Source organism: Sceloporus occidentalis, unplaced genomic scaffold (genome assembly GCF_023333645.1).
Source record: "Sceloporus occidentalis isolate IW3139 unplaced genomic scaffold, rSceOcc1.0.p SCAF_2, whole genome shotgun sequence".
NCBI classification, from domain to species: domain Eukaryota; kingdom Metazoa; phylum Chordata; class Lepidosauria; order Squamata; family Phrynosomatidae; genus Sceloporus; species Sceloporus occidentalis.
In genome coordinates, this window is record NW_028316982.1 from 96,406,216 (window position 1) to 96,422,836 (window position 16,621).

The window sequence follows — 16,621 nt, forward strand, 5'->3', positions numbered from 1 at the left end:
CATTGTGCTTCTAAGATTGTGGGCGGTGCATCACTTAGAATATTATTACACTGTACAGGACACTAAAGGTAAGGATTTTTTTGCTTACCTTTAGTGTGTGTAAGCTGATTCAGAATATCTTTTTAGGTTTGCCAGCCATTAACTGCTCTGCCTTGTCGAGATTCAGCCTCAGTTTTTGGCCTTCTTGAACCTAACAGAAGTTAAGCATTTGTTCAAGGAACTGATTGACGTTCCTACTTTTTGTCTAAATGTAAAAAGATAAACAAACACCAGTTGAATATGTTTGTACCCTTCAGAACAAGTCTCGTGGGAGAAAGCAGCCATTTTCCCATATTTTCCTTATGGACAACAGGTCAGATATAAGTGAAACCACAAGAGAATGGTGCCCTGAACTGTAAAGTCACAGAATGATTTAATGTTCCACTATATCAAGCACTGTTGAAAATACTAAGAACATCAATAGAATCACATTCTGTCAAGTCTGCAGAGATCTTCTACTGAGGCTGCCAACAAGTCTCCTTCTCTAACCTTGACCTGAATAACAATTAATACACACCAAGGGAACAGTTTTTTCTAGAACTCATGGAACTGTTTACCAGTACTTAATATAATGAAAAGAAATAAAGTTCATATTAGATGCAATGAGAGAAAGCTTCATTATTATGGAATGAGCTACAACCTCTTTCCATAAAGGTCTTCATGTTGCAAGGCCTTGCTCACAATAGAAATGACTTTAAAAATCTCCCAAGTATCTCTTCATTAACCAAATCAGTAAGCCATATATAGTGGTTGGGTGTACTTTTACCATGGATCACATCCATATCTTCACATATCAATAACAACCTACATAAAAACTCAACAAGTAAGTTACAGGAACATCTATTTTAATGCCTTTTAAATTATTCCTGTCCTGATATTTTACCAAGCCAATGTTTTCTTTCTTGCTTTACAACTTTCAATACATTATAGTTGAAAAGAAAGTGTGGAATTGTTCTATGTAACCTTCATGGCTTTCTCCTCTACATTGTAAAAGAGGACAATACAGTCGCTGCTCAACCAGTTGCTCAGTTGCTGCTCCCAAGGTGACCAAGTGCAAAGGGAGAAGCATCTCCCTGGTGAGGACTCTCAATCCTTCTTCACTGGGGTGGAGACTGGCATAGACACGGAAAGGGAGAGATATTAACTACAGAAGCTTCTCCAAGGTGAAGGACTTTCCAAGAATTGCCCCCCAGATACTCCTCTCTCTCCTTCACCAGAGACATGTCTTCCCCAGCATACCCAAACATTGCTTCTTCTGTTACATCTTCCCTCATCCTGTCTGATGAAAGAAAACAGAAGCAGCAGAGCTGTTCCAACCTGCCAGCCCAGTCCCAGCAAAGCTCACAAAGCTTAAGCAGGATCCCAAATTTGAAAGCTCCTTTTTACCGTCACTTGTTCTACACTGCCATGTGCTCTAACTCCTTGCTCTAGTCAGTCACTCTAGTCACTTTGCTCTAGTCAGTCATTCTAGTCAATCCTTGCTCTGTCCCAAAATGGTGCCACTCTGAGCTATAGAAGCAATGTCCTACATCCAAGCCTCACAAGAGTTTCCCAACCACCCCTGCCACCACCAGCGAAAGATGCAGCTAAAAGAGTGAGTTTGAATGGGAGGACGAAGATGAAGACCAGAACATGCCAGCATACAAAATTATCAGAAAAACTGTGTTGTGGTTTTATGGGACCCTGAAAAGACGTTTCATGCAATCCCCACCATGGTCCTAAAGGCTGCTGGTTCCCCTTGTGCACCTGTACTTTGACTGAAGGTCCCCCTACTGAACCCTTTCCCCCTTACTGCCCCCTGGATCATTTCACTGCCCCCTGGGGGGAGTACCCCCCTGGGAATCACTGTTTTACATTATTCTCATGTGCTTTACTATTTAAATGCATGGCACAGCTTAGAAGGTACATTTTAGACTTTAATCAAATTCTACTCCAAATTAAAATAGACCAACTTCTAAATGTACACACAATTCAATGGGTGATTGGGACCAGGAACTGGATCTGGGCCACACATAACTGCAGAAAAAGAATACATAATTTATCAAAATTGCAGCATGATTTAGTTATATAGAGAGTGAGTTCTAATATGATTCTTTTTCAGTTTCCATCTGTTCCATTCTGATTGAATTTCAGTCTCTAAAAGAGTTCATATAATGACTTTAGCTAATGGAATCTTGAAAGCATTTAATATTTCAGCATTATCAAAGTTGGACAAATTTTACTCACATATAGCCAATCAGGGACATAGCGGTCTCTCTCTCTCTTTCCACACAAGTATATGTGAATGTGTGTGCACATACACAAATATATTCGTACATATAGTAGAATTATGATTGTCTCAGATACATTTAGTTCAAGAAAATTCCTAATTGTTTAAGTTCATTGACCTCTTATAACAGTGCAATATTGTGTAAAAATCAATGAATCAATTAATTAAATAAATAAATTATGGCAATCATGTTTCAGAGCTTCAACGGGACTCCTTTCCTCCTCTTCCTCCTTGCTTCAAAGCCAAGCAAAGAAAGCAACAAGGGCACAACCTCAAGACTGAAAATTGTGATTCAGTTCAGTTCTAACAGCAGAGAAGAAACAACACTTACATTCTCTTAATAAGTATCTTTCAAAATAATATTGTTTTTAAAAAACAGGAAGGAAAACTGTTTCTGAGATAACATGTTCATCATTTTTTCAAGATATGAGAGCTGAAGGTTTCTGAGATATCTCAGACCTGGAACCTCAGTTACATGGTCTCCAGGCTGTGGATAACAACATTGTGGAAAAGCAGATTCAACAGCAATTGTGATGTATGTTATAAAGTTTGTGCACGCCATAAAGCAAATAATAGCCACATTTCTTTTCAAGAAATGGATATAGTGACTATAGGAAGGTTATTACCACACTCCAATCTCTAGCCTTTCATACATGCCAAGCATCTGTAGGGCAATAAAGACATACTAAAAAATGTCCCACTTGAATTTTCTTAGAATGCAGATATATTACAGACAGCATTTGTTTCAAAGTTAAATTCTGAAATGCAATTTGAATTATTTTTCATTTGCTTCAGATTTGTACAGAAGGAACTTCTAAGAGATAAGGACACATCATCATCATTTTGAAAATGAATCTGCTATCCAAAATCACATTAGTGTTGTGCATTCTCCTTTGCTGAAATGAGCACATAACTCACTCGCAGTGGTTGAATCTTTAGAGAAGGAAACACCATAAAATTTTCGATATCCTCTAGGGCAAATGTCTGCATGGGGAAGATAGTGAAGAATTATAGGATACATGAACCTTGAGCAACCTCCTCATTGATGATATGTAATTACCTGCCATCCACTAAGGCAGTAGTAACTATAAAAAATTCATTGTTCAATTGGACTCGGTGGATGCAACCCATTTGAGAGCTTTACAAAGCTTTAAAGAACAATTTATCTTTAAATAGCAAATCTTTAAGAACTAGAAAAACACCGATACATTTAACTAATAAAACAGCCATTACAGAAAACAAAATTCTATCCAATCAATACTCAAAGTCAATCTTTGATCAACTGTACAAATGTTGCGGTGAAGACAGAAATGTAATTAAAGTTACTTAAAATTAACTTTAAAAAATAAAGTTTGCCCTAGGAAAAAAACGAACAAGGGACAGGACACGGGATGGGCAACCACTGGACATTTATGGGTCTCCAGAACAGATTATGGTGTTATGGTTTGATGTTGCCACAATTAGGTAATAGAGTCATACAATATTTTAATAAAATCACCTTGAATGTGATTCATAACAAGAATAAATAGGCCAAGAAAAATGTGGTTGGGGTCTTTGCAAATGAATAATTCCATAATTTCCAGGACAGGAGCACAAGTCTAAAGTACTTTTAGCACTGGTTTAGGTCACCCTGAATCTGCTGGAAATCTGCTTGTTGTATGAAAATTAGTTGAGAACCTAGTAATATAATCTACCTGGTTATGCATACCAATCATTCATTTACTTTGCTTTGACTATTGTATTGATATTATTAGGTATTGTATTGATATTATTATGGATTCACTCATATACTTTTCTGTCTGCCCTACCTCTCTGTGTGCACAGGCACAAAGAGCAAGGAAGAGCACAAAAAGCTGTACACTTCTACATGTCATGCCTCATTTTGTTTAATCACTTTGGCGGGAACGCGAACATGTCCTACAAAACAGCAGAAAACAAGAGCAACTTAAATTACCTTCAGTTTATTCCCATAGTTTTTATGTTGCTGAAGTTGTCCAGATACACAGATGATTTTTTGAAGGTTTGAAGAATCCTTTGATCCATTTTTGTTGAAGGGGTCTGAATGCTGATTACTCCACTGAAGGCAGAGTTCCTGTAATGATTAGATACATGGAATTCAGAAAGAAGTTGATGGACAAGGGAATAATAAAGTGACATTGCCTGGAGAATCCTAAGTTTGCTCTTAGTTCGGAGAATTTTCAAGGGGGGGGCGGGGCCTAGAAGAAGTTTTGGCAACAAATTGGAAATACTAATGTGCAAATTACAAATTATAAACTGAAAGTCCATGAAGGTGCTTTAAGTAGGTTGATAACACATTGCACATCAGCTTTGTACTGAAGGGATAATAAAAAGAGATACAGATTGTGACAAATATTATCACTACAGCAGAGAAGAACACAATGAGAATTGCCACCATCACTGCCACCACCGTAATCTGTGCGTTCCTTTTCCAGATAAATATGCCCAAGCAGATCACTACAGAATAACAGTACTTTAATAAGAATATGTATGACTACAGCTTTTCCATAAACTGATCGGTATTACTTCATTCCCAAACACAATAAAGCACCATAAATAAAAAATAGCATCCAATTAAATCTATGTTAACTGAAATAAAGGCATCCAATTAAAATTATAACACTTTAAATTCCTTGCAAAATAAGCAAATAGAATAAATAGGCCAGGAAAGATGTGGCTGGTGTAGATTTGATCATTAAAACATCAATAATTAAAACATATTAATACCCAAAGTCAGGAACATTTCCTTTTCCCTCATGTTTTGGAACCCTAGTCAATTATTCTGGAATCCTAGTGAATCATTGAAACATCTATGGCAAATATTAGTGGTGTCTTGCTCACAACCTGAGTAAAAGAAGGCATGGTAGTGGCCAAGTGGCTCATAGCTATTTCAATAAGAACTCTGTTAATTGCCATTCCTTTAGCTAGTGAACTGACTGGTGGAAAAACATATGATCTCCTCAAGGTTCTGTCACCTAGGAGTTTATCACATGGGGGGGAATTGCAAGTATAAACAGTGATTAACCTGTGATTAACCCACAATTCAGGGAATGTTTTTCACAAGCTGTCTCCTGCAAAGTGCTATTAACCTGTGAATAACCCGTCATTAACCAGCAATTGTGCTCAAATACACAAATGGTTTTCACACAACGTTGAGACAAAATGTGGTTAAAGTGCCATTATCCCGTGAATAACCAGGCAAGAAACAACAGTAACTCATTCATGAAATTTTGCTGTGAATGACTTTTTGCTGTTTCTTGTCTGGTTATTCCCTGGTTCTTCATGGGATAATGGCACTTGCATTAATGTCATTTTAAGCATGTTTTAATGTCAATTGCATTATTTTCACAGGTTAATCATTGTTTAAACTCCTATTTTCCTAAAAGAAGAGCAAGGTGATTGTGAAGATGTGATAAACTCTCTAGTTATTATGTTATGACATTTCATTTTCTTTATCTCATCCTTTTCCAGTAAGTACAAATGTTTAAAAAATCCAGTGACACTGAGGAGTTAAGACATCGTATCTCCATATAGAAAAGGGCATTTTATGGGATCTACTCTATCTCTATCCACTTTAATGTGGTGGAGTCCTCTCCTTTGCAGGTTTTTAAACAGAGGTTGGATGGTCATCGGGAGTGTTTTGATTGTGTATTCCTCAATGCCCAGGTACTGGACTAGATGGTCCTGGTGGTCTTCTATATTTTATATTTGTGAAAATAGCAAGTTAGCACCTTTAAGCTTAGCCATACAGATACAGATACAGATACAGATACAGATACAGGGTATTCTTCTCACCTTTCTGCAGAAAAGTGAGGAAGAAAGGGAGCAGTAATGGCAATGAATAGCAAAAAATAGCTTGCCATCCCCAATCCATTCCATATGAAACCTGAAGATCAGCTCTAAAAACATGAATACTGTATCCTTTTCTTCTTCCATCTCCCAGTTTGAGCCAGGCCCCCTCAGTACATGTTGAGCAAAATATTTCATTCAAGATAAACCATGCCCTCTGAGTTTTTCATATGCTTTAAATTCTGTACCATTCCACACCAGAGATGAGTTTTCACATGCATGTTAATCCATCAAATAATATTTTGCAGGTATCAGCAAAGCACTCAGAAAGAACTTGAATATCACTTCCAGCACAATGTGTGCCAGAGGCTGGTTTTGACCGTACCTGGAAAACATTCTATTTTTTTCTAACAACAGGGTGAGCATTCTTTGCATTGATAAATTGTCCTTAGCCTTTTGAGATATATAATAAATTACATAGACGTTTCTGGCTACCACAATTGTTTGTTCCTTCTTCTTGGAGTTCAGAACCTCAAAATTCAGATTTTTGATAGAGCTGTCTAGTGTCAAGATGAGATGTCATTTGCAGACCGGGGGGGGGGGGGGAGAATATTATTTTGTTGACATTTGGGGAGGGTCCCCACTTTTTTCTCATTTGATAGAGATCCACAGTACTATGTGTATTGCTGAGATTCATGTGAACTGAATCTTATCTGAAATAATAAATAAATAATCCTGGAAATAAGAAAGCAGACAAAACATAATATTTATTCAAGATTACAGCTATATGTAATGCTTCCTTTTGCCAGCATCACACCCAAAGGATATGGTGTTTCATGGAAAACTGGACAATCTGGTCAACTGAGTTTTAATTTTCAATGGGAACTCACTTGCTCATGGCTTTAAATAACTGTCAGAATGAATGAGATGTAGTCATGTACCTGACAGCCATTTAATGACATTTGCTTGGACCTGTGTTGGTGGAAGACGGTTAGATGCTGGAAGGGAAAATAAAAGGGACATTTTTCACTTGTTGAACTAGCTACAACAATAGACAGAGCTACAGCAGAGAAGATGGCAAGGTTACTTCCAAACTTTTGAATTATGATTGATGTAACTGTTCATTTGGCTTGAAAAATATTTGCTTATTAATAAACGGGTCCATTTAACTCTAGTATCATCTCAGATAGTTTATTCTATCCCCCGTTCTTCTCTCTTCCACTGGACCAATCTGACATATGTAGAAATGAGCCACCTCTCCAATAGAGAGGCTAAACCATATGCTGGAATAAGATAAGGATATATGTATTCATCCTCTTCAGATGTAATCTGCTTTCATTAATGTTTTATCTAGGTCTTGCTGAACACAGTTGAAAACAACAAATGCTACTTTGGGGGCTTGTATAACTCTAGCAATTATGTGTCTCGACATTGTTTAATCAATGCTAATGAGCGCTTTATATCTAAAAGTATTTATACTTAAACATAAAGACATTATCCTCACCAACTGGATGCAATTAGTCTTCGAAGGCCATTGATAGGGTTATTATTTAACAATGTTAACCATGTTGATTATCATGATTTAGGATAAGAAGTTGGCAATAATGTGCAATTAGGAGATACGTTTTTCACTTAAAGTGCCCTGAGGTTATCATTTCCAAAGGCAAAATGATGTGCTTTCAACTTTATCCAGAAATACCTATATAGATGAAGTGCACTGTCTATATGAAGTGTGTGTGTGTGTGTGTGTGTGTACCCCTTTATCTTTTTTCTTCTATTTTGATTCAAGATAACAAAGGGAGACAATGACACAAACAGTGACAGGTGGAGGAATTAAAGGGGATCCTCCCCTTCGCCAAGCTTCCATTCCTTGCGATGCTTGTGGCAGCAAAGCAGAAAACCAATAGGCCTTTATTTCTTCCATTTCCCTATTAGAATCACATCTTCATCGTTCTGCTCTACCAAACCAGGAGCTGATCACTAGAAGACAACTTTATCTCCAATGCCTGTTCACTATATGTAGTGGCAAAGATTATGAATTGCCCTTGAGAGAAGGTTCTTCCAATATCAGTGTATGTCATGGGTGTGTCCCAGCACTAGGCAGATGGGTTTAAAATTCTTATTAGCATTATTACCAACTGTCAACAGCTAATGACTGACCCTCAGCAAATTAAGTAGTGTGAAATAGGATCTCCCAGAGTTTTCCTTTAGCCGGGAAGGTCAAAGTTGGGAAAAGACAGTGGATAAAAACAGACTGGTGGAGTAAAGATTTCTGATCCCATAACAATTGAGATGGAGATGGATCATACCTGCACACTTTTTTACTTTGTTTGGTTCTGCCCCATATAACCTTCGTGATTAAGAATGCTGATGTTGACATAATCTGAGTAAAATTCATTGGGTAGGGTTTCCAATCTACCACTTATCAGCTCAAACTATCATCTGTTTTTCTCTGTTGTAGACTACTTGTAGCACTATTTCACCAAAGCTTGTCTTGTAACAGTGATATAGCTTGAGTTTTTGGTGACAGAAGTCATCTCAAGGAGGCCTGGAACTGCAGCTAGTCCAGCTCAGAATAGTTGGTTTCCGAGTCCCCAGGGCAGAAGATAGAAAGACTTGAGAAAAACCACAGCAGCCCATCTATATAATTAGTTTCTGTCTTGCTTCGTTATTCATTGGAGCTTGTAGGACCCTGTAGTAGAAATGTTAGAGCTCCCAAAACTTCTGGGCTCTTTTTGTTTCTGGAGCATAAAATTGCTTTTAAAAAGACTATAGTAATGCACTTTTATCTTCAGGTTCTAACAAGCCATATGTATACCAGCTGTCTCTAGATGTGCAAAGATTGAAGAATTTAATAAAAATTGATCAACCCATACTGAAAAGCTACTAGTAATTAAAAAGCAATACTCTCTTTCTCAGATCATGTAGGTTGTACTCATAGAGAAAAAAAGTCACATGTTAAAGTTTTTGCAAACATGCATATGGACGATCTGTGGCAGCCAGTGTTGTGTACTGGTTTAAGTGCTGGGCAAGGACTCTGAGAGACAAAGGTCTGAATATCCATTGGCACTCACTTGGTGACCTTGTCCAAGTCACATTCTGTCAGTCTAAGAAGAAGTCAATGCCAACCCTTTTCTGAATAAATCTTGCTGGGAAAAATAAAGTAAAATAAAATAAAACGTATATGATAGGGTCATCATAAGTTGGTGTTGACCTCAGTGGCATCAATAAGGCTGGTGTCGCCTGATGCAGCAAATCATACCACAGCATACAGGATCCTTAGGAATATGTTTTGTACTAATGTTACTCATAACTGACTGTAATGTTAATAGCTGTGACATAAACAAATAGCAAACTTTAAATTACAATATCACACACACAGCCTAAATATATTTACAATGAAATTTGATTTTTTTAAAAAAAACAAACAAAAAACTGGAGTCTCTCCTTTCTCCTCACACTGGGCCTCACCCGACTCACCCCATCTCTTCAGCATTTTAATGGGACACAGCCAAATGCCACAGCTTGTTTCTGCCAAAATGTAGATTCTGAGGAGCAGTGGTGTCACCACCACCACCCCATAGGCTGTCACCTGGTGTGGTCTGTATCTTCTAGTGATGTCACTGGTTGATTTCAAGGCATGTAACATATCAGCAGCAACAGTGTATATAAATATGTCATTTAATTGATTTTTAGTCAATTGCATTTCTTGATATAGCCTTGTTTCAGAATCTACTGGACCTGCAATATAGGCTTTTTGTCTCTTTGCCATTTAGATAGCTGTAAACAATGGCTGTAATTCTACATATATAATTTATTTATGCAACTGTTTTAGTTGTCTAACAAATTAGCATCTCCTGGCCGAATTCCTCCCCCCAACCTATTTTACTGGGCATCAGTCACATGAGCATCCATTCTGCTGGTGATCTGGGCACAAATGGATGTCACCTCACTCTCACCAGCCATTAAGGCTGCAAAAAGTGTGCTTCTGGTCATCACAGCCTTGCCTCTCCCTCTGAGCTCAGTTTGCAAAGACAGATTTTTTTTCTTTTCTTTGTGTGAAAACACATTTCAGTTATTTACCATCTTAATTATGAACTTAATTAGATTACATCTCACTCCCCATGATATCTCAGGGATCACACCATGGAGTGAATGCTCTCCCCAGATTCCTGTGAATTTCCAGAGTCTGTGAGTTTGTAAAGAGCCATAGCTTGTAATTTCTACACTGCTATGGCAGTAGGAATGGGTGGAAATGTCATTTTATTCATTACTCCACTCTAAGCTTCTAGCATGACAGTAGTGGTCCAGATGCCAAGACCCCTAAGAGACACCTTTATATAAAATACCTGGGTGAACAAAAAAACCACAGGAATGCCATAAGGTAAGGCTCTATAATAGCATCTATTAAAAAAGAATAGCATATATTCTGAAGAAACATCCTCCATAATACTTTCCTCCATCATCTGGGGGTACTTGGAGCTTTGGCTTTTGAAAAAGATCTTGGTACAGGTGGGAATAGGATTTTTTTTGGCTAACCTGATCACAAGATATTTAGGACTTTAAACGTTAAAATCAGCATTTTAATTTGGCTCAGAAATGAACTGAGTTTCTATTTTAAACCTTTTAAAAATATATAAATGATCTTTAATCCTTTTGATAATATTTTTAGTTTCAAAAACTGAAGAGTGTGAGTGATCAGAATATTGGAGCACACAACATACACAGTTGTTTGTATCTACACATTGCAACCCATCAGCCAAATTTTTCTTCTCACCAGACTAAAAGGGATTTGTTGATAATTTTGCCCTAAGATCTGGATCATTACCTAATGAGAAGTCAGTATTATCAAAAGTTACCAGGTAATATCAGTGGTAGAACTACCAGAATCTATCCCTACAAAATAGCATTGTAAGAAAAATATTTTGCTTTGAACAATGCTTTCCCCTTCTTGCTTCTTTCTACCCCTAGGGCATGCTAAGGTTAACACACTTAACAAAGCATACTTTTCTATAAAGGTAAAGGTAGTCCCTTGACATGAATGTCTAGTTGTAACTGACTGTAGGGGGCGGTGCTCATTTCTGTTTCTAAGCCGAAGAGCCAGCACTGTCCAAGGACTACTCTGGTGGTCGTGTGGCCAACATGACTGCACTGAAAGTTGTTACTTTCCCACTGAGAAGTGGTACCTATCTATCTTCTTGCATTTGCATGCTTACAAACTGCTAGGTTGGCAGAAGCTGGGACTAGTGACAGGAGCTCACCCCATCATGTAGCACCCGGGCCTCGAACTGCCAACCTTCTAATCTTCTCATCATTAGAACTGGTATCTTAACCACTAAGCCACCACATCCCACACATAAATATATAAAGATAGATAGATAGATTTTTCTATACCATACAAAAATCAAAACAAACGTAGAATACATTATCCTTTTCGTACTATTAGTATGAATTTAAACATCACTGGGTATAATAAGGACCTTAACAACTGAATAAAAACCAGATGCTCCTACTGAATGCATAGAAAGGAGTAAGCATTAAATAAGGCACCAAACATCAAAACAAAGAAAGCGAAATTGCCTCATAAGCAAAGAAAGGTGCTAGAAGGAATTGAAGCTGCCCAACTTATCAGACTGGCTGATTTGCTGGTTTGGGGGGAGTTGGGATGCTGCGCTCATCCTGCCTGGCTCCTGGCTGCCCAGCAGGCACCAGGGCCAGGTTTTTAGGGCCTTGATTGATTGGGAACTTGGGGGCAGATTTTCAGTGCCAGATGGGGATTACAAGTCCCAGGACACATCAGAAGCCGGAAATGGTTCCCAATTGCTCCAGGACTTCCAGTTCCATTGGCCCAGTGGCCAGAGGGGGGCGGGACTCTGTCTCCCCCTTTTGACAGGGGAGGGCCTATTTAAGGCCATGTGGCCTGTGTGTTCAGTGCCATTCCAGCTTGGATCTTCCCACCTTCTGGTTCCGGTAGGAGGGCTGTGGTTAGCTGTCACAACTTTTGGGAGCGGTAGCATGGGTCATGGATCTAGTGGGCGAGGCTACTGGTGCTGCAAAGCACTGGTATCAGGAGGCCACACAGGGACCCAGGGGTGCTGCCATTATGGAGGGAACTCCTGATCAGCATCCCCCAGTGACAAGGGGCAGAGATGCAAACATGTGAATATCTGGTGACCTCCTTTTGTCATCCTGAGGTGTGGATGTGATTGGGCAATGGGTTAATTGATCAACAATTTGATTGGTTGATGCCAGGCATGGACCCATGCCTTGGGCCAACTCACCTGTCACATGTAGTCAATAAAATTGTGGCCTTTTTCCTTCCTGTTGGTTGTCTTTGTGTGTTCTCTCATTGTGGCACCCCCCCCTTCCCCCCTGCAAATATATATTCTATACAAACTAATCAGATTGGCCTAGCTCTGACTAATGTGATGATCAGGAGTTATCCATCAGCTTTTACATATTGCTAATTTTTCAAAGCAGTTATTGTCTTAAACAACATGTATTGATATACAGTTCTAACATGCATATTTAAGGGGGGATTAGGCATTGTGGTTTGAGAGTAAATATACTTAAATGATATATTTTAAACCTGTTTAAATGCAGAATTTTCTGCATTTTTTAAGATCACATAATGCCAAAAATGTGACAGGACAGGTTTATGGGAGAGCAGATGTAAAAATTACAGTGTGTCCTTGTTATCCGCTGGGGTTTGGTTACAAGATTCCCCGTGGATAATATGATCTGTGGATGCTCAAGTCCCATTAAATATAATGGCATAGCAAAATTGGTGTCCCTTATATAAAATGGAAAATCAAGGTTTGCTATTTGGAATTTATACTTTTTAAAAAATATTTTCAAGCCATGGATGCTTGGAACCATGGATAAAATATCCATGGAGAAGGAGGACCAACTGTGCATAGACCAGAAATTGACTTATTCATTTCTCTACTTCTTTTTCAAAAGTATGAACATCAAAAATGTTGGAATCATTTCCTAGTTATTGAAACAGCCAGGAAATTCTTTGTTGTATGCAATATTGTCTGCATTGTTGCTTGCAATTTGTGGTTTATCCTTTTTGTTAACACCCCCTTAGTAATATCTACTTCATAGCCTTTCCTATACCATCTCCACCTTCATGATTCACTCTGGTATTGTTTTAGGAGCTTTCAGGTTGCAATTGGGACAAAGAAAAGGTGGATGATCCCCATCTATGGACTAAAGTGGTTTTGGGAGTGTGTGTGTGTATGTGTTTCAGAGAAGAGGGGTTGTACTAAGTGTAACAGAGTAGTTGGGAAACTACTTTTCAGAGTACTTTTCTCCCTTTTCCCCCAAGGGAAGAAGATTAGATTATAAAACCAGTGGAATCAAATAAGTGATAATGGAGGCCAGCAAAGCAGCATGGGTGGAAATAATTGTGTTAAAACTTCTTTCTCCTTTCTCAGTCATTCTGTTTTTGTTCCTGCAGTGTACTTGCCTGAGGAAACACATAAGCTTATGGTGAAAATACCCACTACTTGTTCAAATCAATTTACTCTGTTTTAGTAGCCCTCTTAGTTTCTGAGATTTTTTTTAATCTTGCCTTGTCTTCTTTTTTAGCCAACTTTTGTTGTACTAAAAAAAAGTTAACTAAAATCTGTTCAAGGTGAAAGTTTCTCATGCTCTTAGTGGCATATGACTGGACCACTTGCCAGAGGTTCAGGCTCTGGATCCTGAAGGCCTCTGAATTGTTTTCTCCAAAATGATATTCTCACTCCCAAGTGTTTTACCATTGAACTCATACCCTGATCACCTCACATGTGCCCCTCCATTCATTCCCCCCTCATATTCTTTTCACTTTTCATCCTTGTTCACTCCCCACTCCAAGGAATGGCACTCTTTTTTTATTCTATGAAATATCCTATCATGAAAAAAATCACTCAGCTTTCAAACAAACTAATCCAATGAATAAAATCAAAACAAATTAATCAGACTAGAATTCTGTCATAATTTGTCATATCTGAGTCCTATGCTGGTAGTTCAATTATATTCTTAAAAATCTGAAAAATTCCTCAAAGACTATTTCAGGTTTATGATTAAGAATAAGTTCTGCTAGCAAAAGCAACTAAGGCCTGAAACAGGCAGGAAAAAGTGCTGCCTTCGGGCTGAAATGATGCATGCCCCCAGATCAGCCAGAAGCCATGCTGAGGCTAGCTAACATGGCCCAAGCCTAGCCACAAAAGGAGCGCAAAAGAAACACTCATTGCACGCAGTCTGTTCTTGTCTGCAGCAGCTGCCTTGGGACTGTGGCATCCAGTCACCACAGTTCTGCGCTGCTCAGGGCTTCATCAGGGCTGGAGCAGCCAGAGGCCGCTCCAAGCCAGCAGTTTATTTGACCCCCACATCCTGAGACAGTGATTCTCTCTTATTCTGTGAAAACATGTATATTTAATGCTTTCTGTATGATTCTTCTTTGTCAGTCATTACACATGCCATGATCATTAGAGATTTTCACAAGTATGGTGTTTTCACCAATGCTTGTACAGTTTGTTTACCATATCAAAAGTCATTGGGGTTTCATCCATACCACCAATGTCATTCTTTTGATTCTGCTTTATAATAAATATATAGAATTAAATGAGCTTTTCATCTAAGGATTTGAATGCCTGGGTCACAGAATTCAGACAAAATGCTCCACCATGACTTGATCAGACAAGGGTGCTTCAGATCTTCTGTGGTATGTTTGTTCACTGGTAAGACACAATGCATAGAAGTTCATGAACTACGTACACCAACCAGCTAATGGTTTGAACTCTGCAGTGTCTTCAGTTGCTGAATATCTTTATTCTTTCACAATTTGTTATTTCACCATTTGAAGCACCCTTGTCCAACTGCGAGACTGAGTCATGATTTCAACATCTTGTCTACATTCTGTGACTCAGGCATTCCGAACCTTTTCCATTTCATCAAAAGCCAAAGGTTTGCCACACAGCACTTTAACTGTGACTTCAAACTTCTTTGTAGTACAGTCTCTTTCTCCAGGCTCTTACAAGTTTTTCACTGACACCAAATTCTCTCACAGCTACAGAATTACTGGGTTCCTTTGCACGTTCAATAACTTTTAGTTTGAATGATGACATTTAAGAAGCATTTAAGAGAATTGCTCTTCTTTCTGGCAATTACTCTGGTGGTCCCTGAAAAACCTGAGTAGAACAGATGCAGATGAATTCCTGCAGAAAGAGTCATGGGTGTGTGTGTTTGTCAAGGGAGCAGATTGTGGAAAAGCAACCTAGCAAACTTCTCCCAGCTTGAGGTGGCTTGAGCTGGGAGGAGTTTGCTGGGTTGCTCATTGATCATCTGTTCCTTCTCCCTCCCCAGATGGTCTGAGTCGGAGTGATGACTGTGGAGTTCCCTGAAAACCCATCCACAGAGATCACCCTAGATTGGGCTACTGGAAGGCTGAAAGGAGTGGATTGTGGAAAAACAACCCAGCAAACTCCTCCTGGCTTGAGGTAGGTTCTAGGGCCTTTTAAGCAGCTTAAGCATTGTTGATCCTTTTTCCTCTGAGCTGGTGGCCTGGCTTTCACTCCTATGAAACTAGCACTGACCATTGAATAAGCTGATACAGGTTTTTAATGTTAATTTTTTGACTAAAGTTTCTCAATTATATATCGTACGGATTATAGTATAGTATATAGTATAATATGTAGTACATCAAAACAAATATTAAAAACTACTGTGTGTACTCATGTATCATTCTAGAAATGTTAGTCAAAAAATTAAACCCCAAAAGCTAGGTTGACTTATCCATGGCTCAATGTAAGTACTATAGTTTAATTTTTATTTTTAAAAAATAAACCATCCCCTTCTCTGAGTAGAGTGGGAAAAGGTGTGAGCTTAGTCCATCTTAGAAGAACCTAAAAAAGCACTGATCCCCTTCTGCTCTCTTTACCATGGCACAGTTTCTGGCCTTTTTGAATACCTAAGTGGGAAAATGGCAGTGGTGACGGCTCTTTGGTGCTTCCCTTCAAAGGAATGCTGAAAGGATTCAGGCCTTGAAGTATCTCAATACGACATTTGTGTATGTTAGTCAGCTTTTCTTGGTTAAAATCAGGCCACGTTATCATATTAAAGACTGTAATCACTGCTAACATAGGCCCTGTATAGACTGGCGCTTTGCGCTGGTCTGAGAATGAAACTAGCGTTTTGTAGGGCTGGGTTTCCTCACACGCCCAGCCCTACAATTGGCACACGGGTGTCATGATTGTGCATGCCCGTCCATACAGGACATGCAACAATGACATCTGCATGGCACAATGCCCAAACAGTATCGCATCGCATGATGTCATTGTTGCGCACAAGGGTATCAATGGTTCCCTGGGTGTGGCACAAAAAGAACCTGCCAGGAGTGGGTTCCCAGTTATTCTGAGAGTGCAGGGTGGATAGTGTAGGGAGAGGCATTCCCGCAGATAACCCGGACCCAAGCCATGTTCAGTGTTTAATTTAGTAATTAACTAGTCTGTGAAATCA

At 38.9% G+C, this 16,621-nt stretch overlaps 1 protein-coding gene across 3 annotated transcripts in view; it reads right to left on the bottom strand.

Annotated features, from left to right (window-relative positions):
- Nucleotides 1-16,621, bottom strand: part of LOC149318735 (protocadherin-15-like) — a 952,040-nt gene that overhangs the window by 659,750 nt on the left and 275,669 nt on the right. For all 3 annotated transcript variants that reach the window (XM_089510367.1, XM_089510370.1, XM_089510366.1), the window contains exon 5: nucleotides 4,263-4,400. The gene's annotated coding sequence lies outside the window, so the exon portion shown is untranslated. The remainder of the gene's footprint in view (nucleotides 1-4,262; nucleotides 4,401-16,621) is intronic.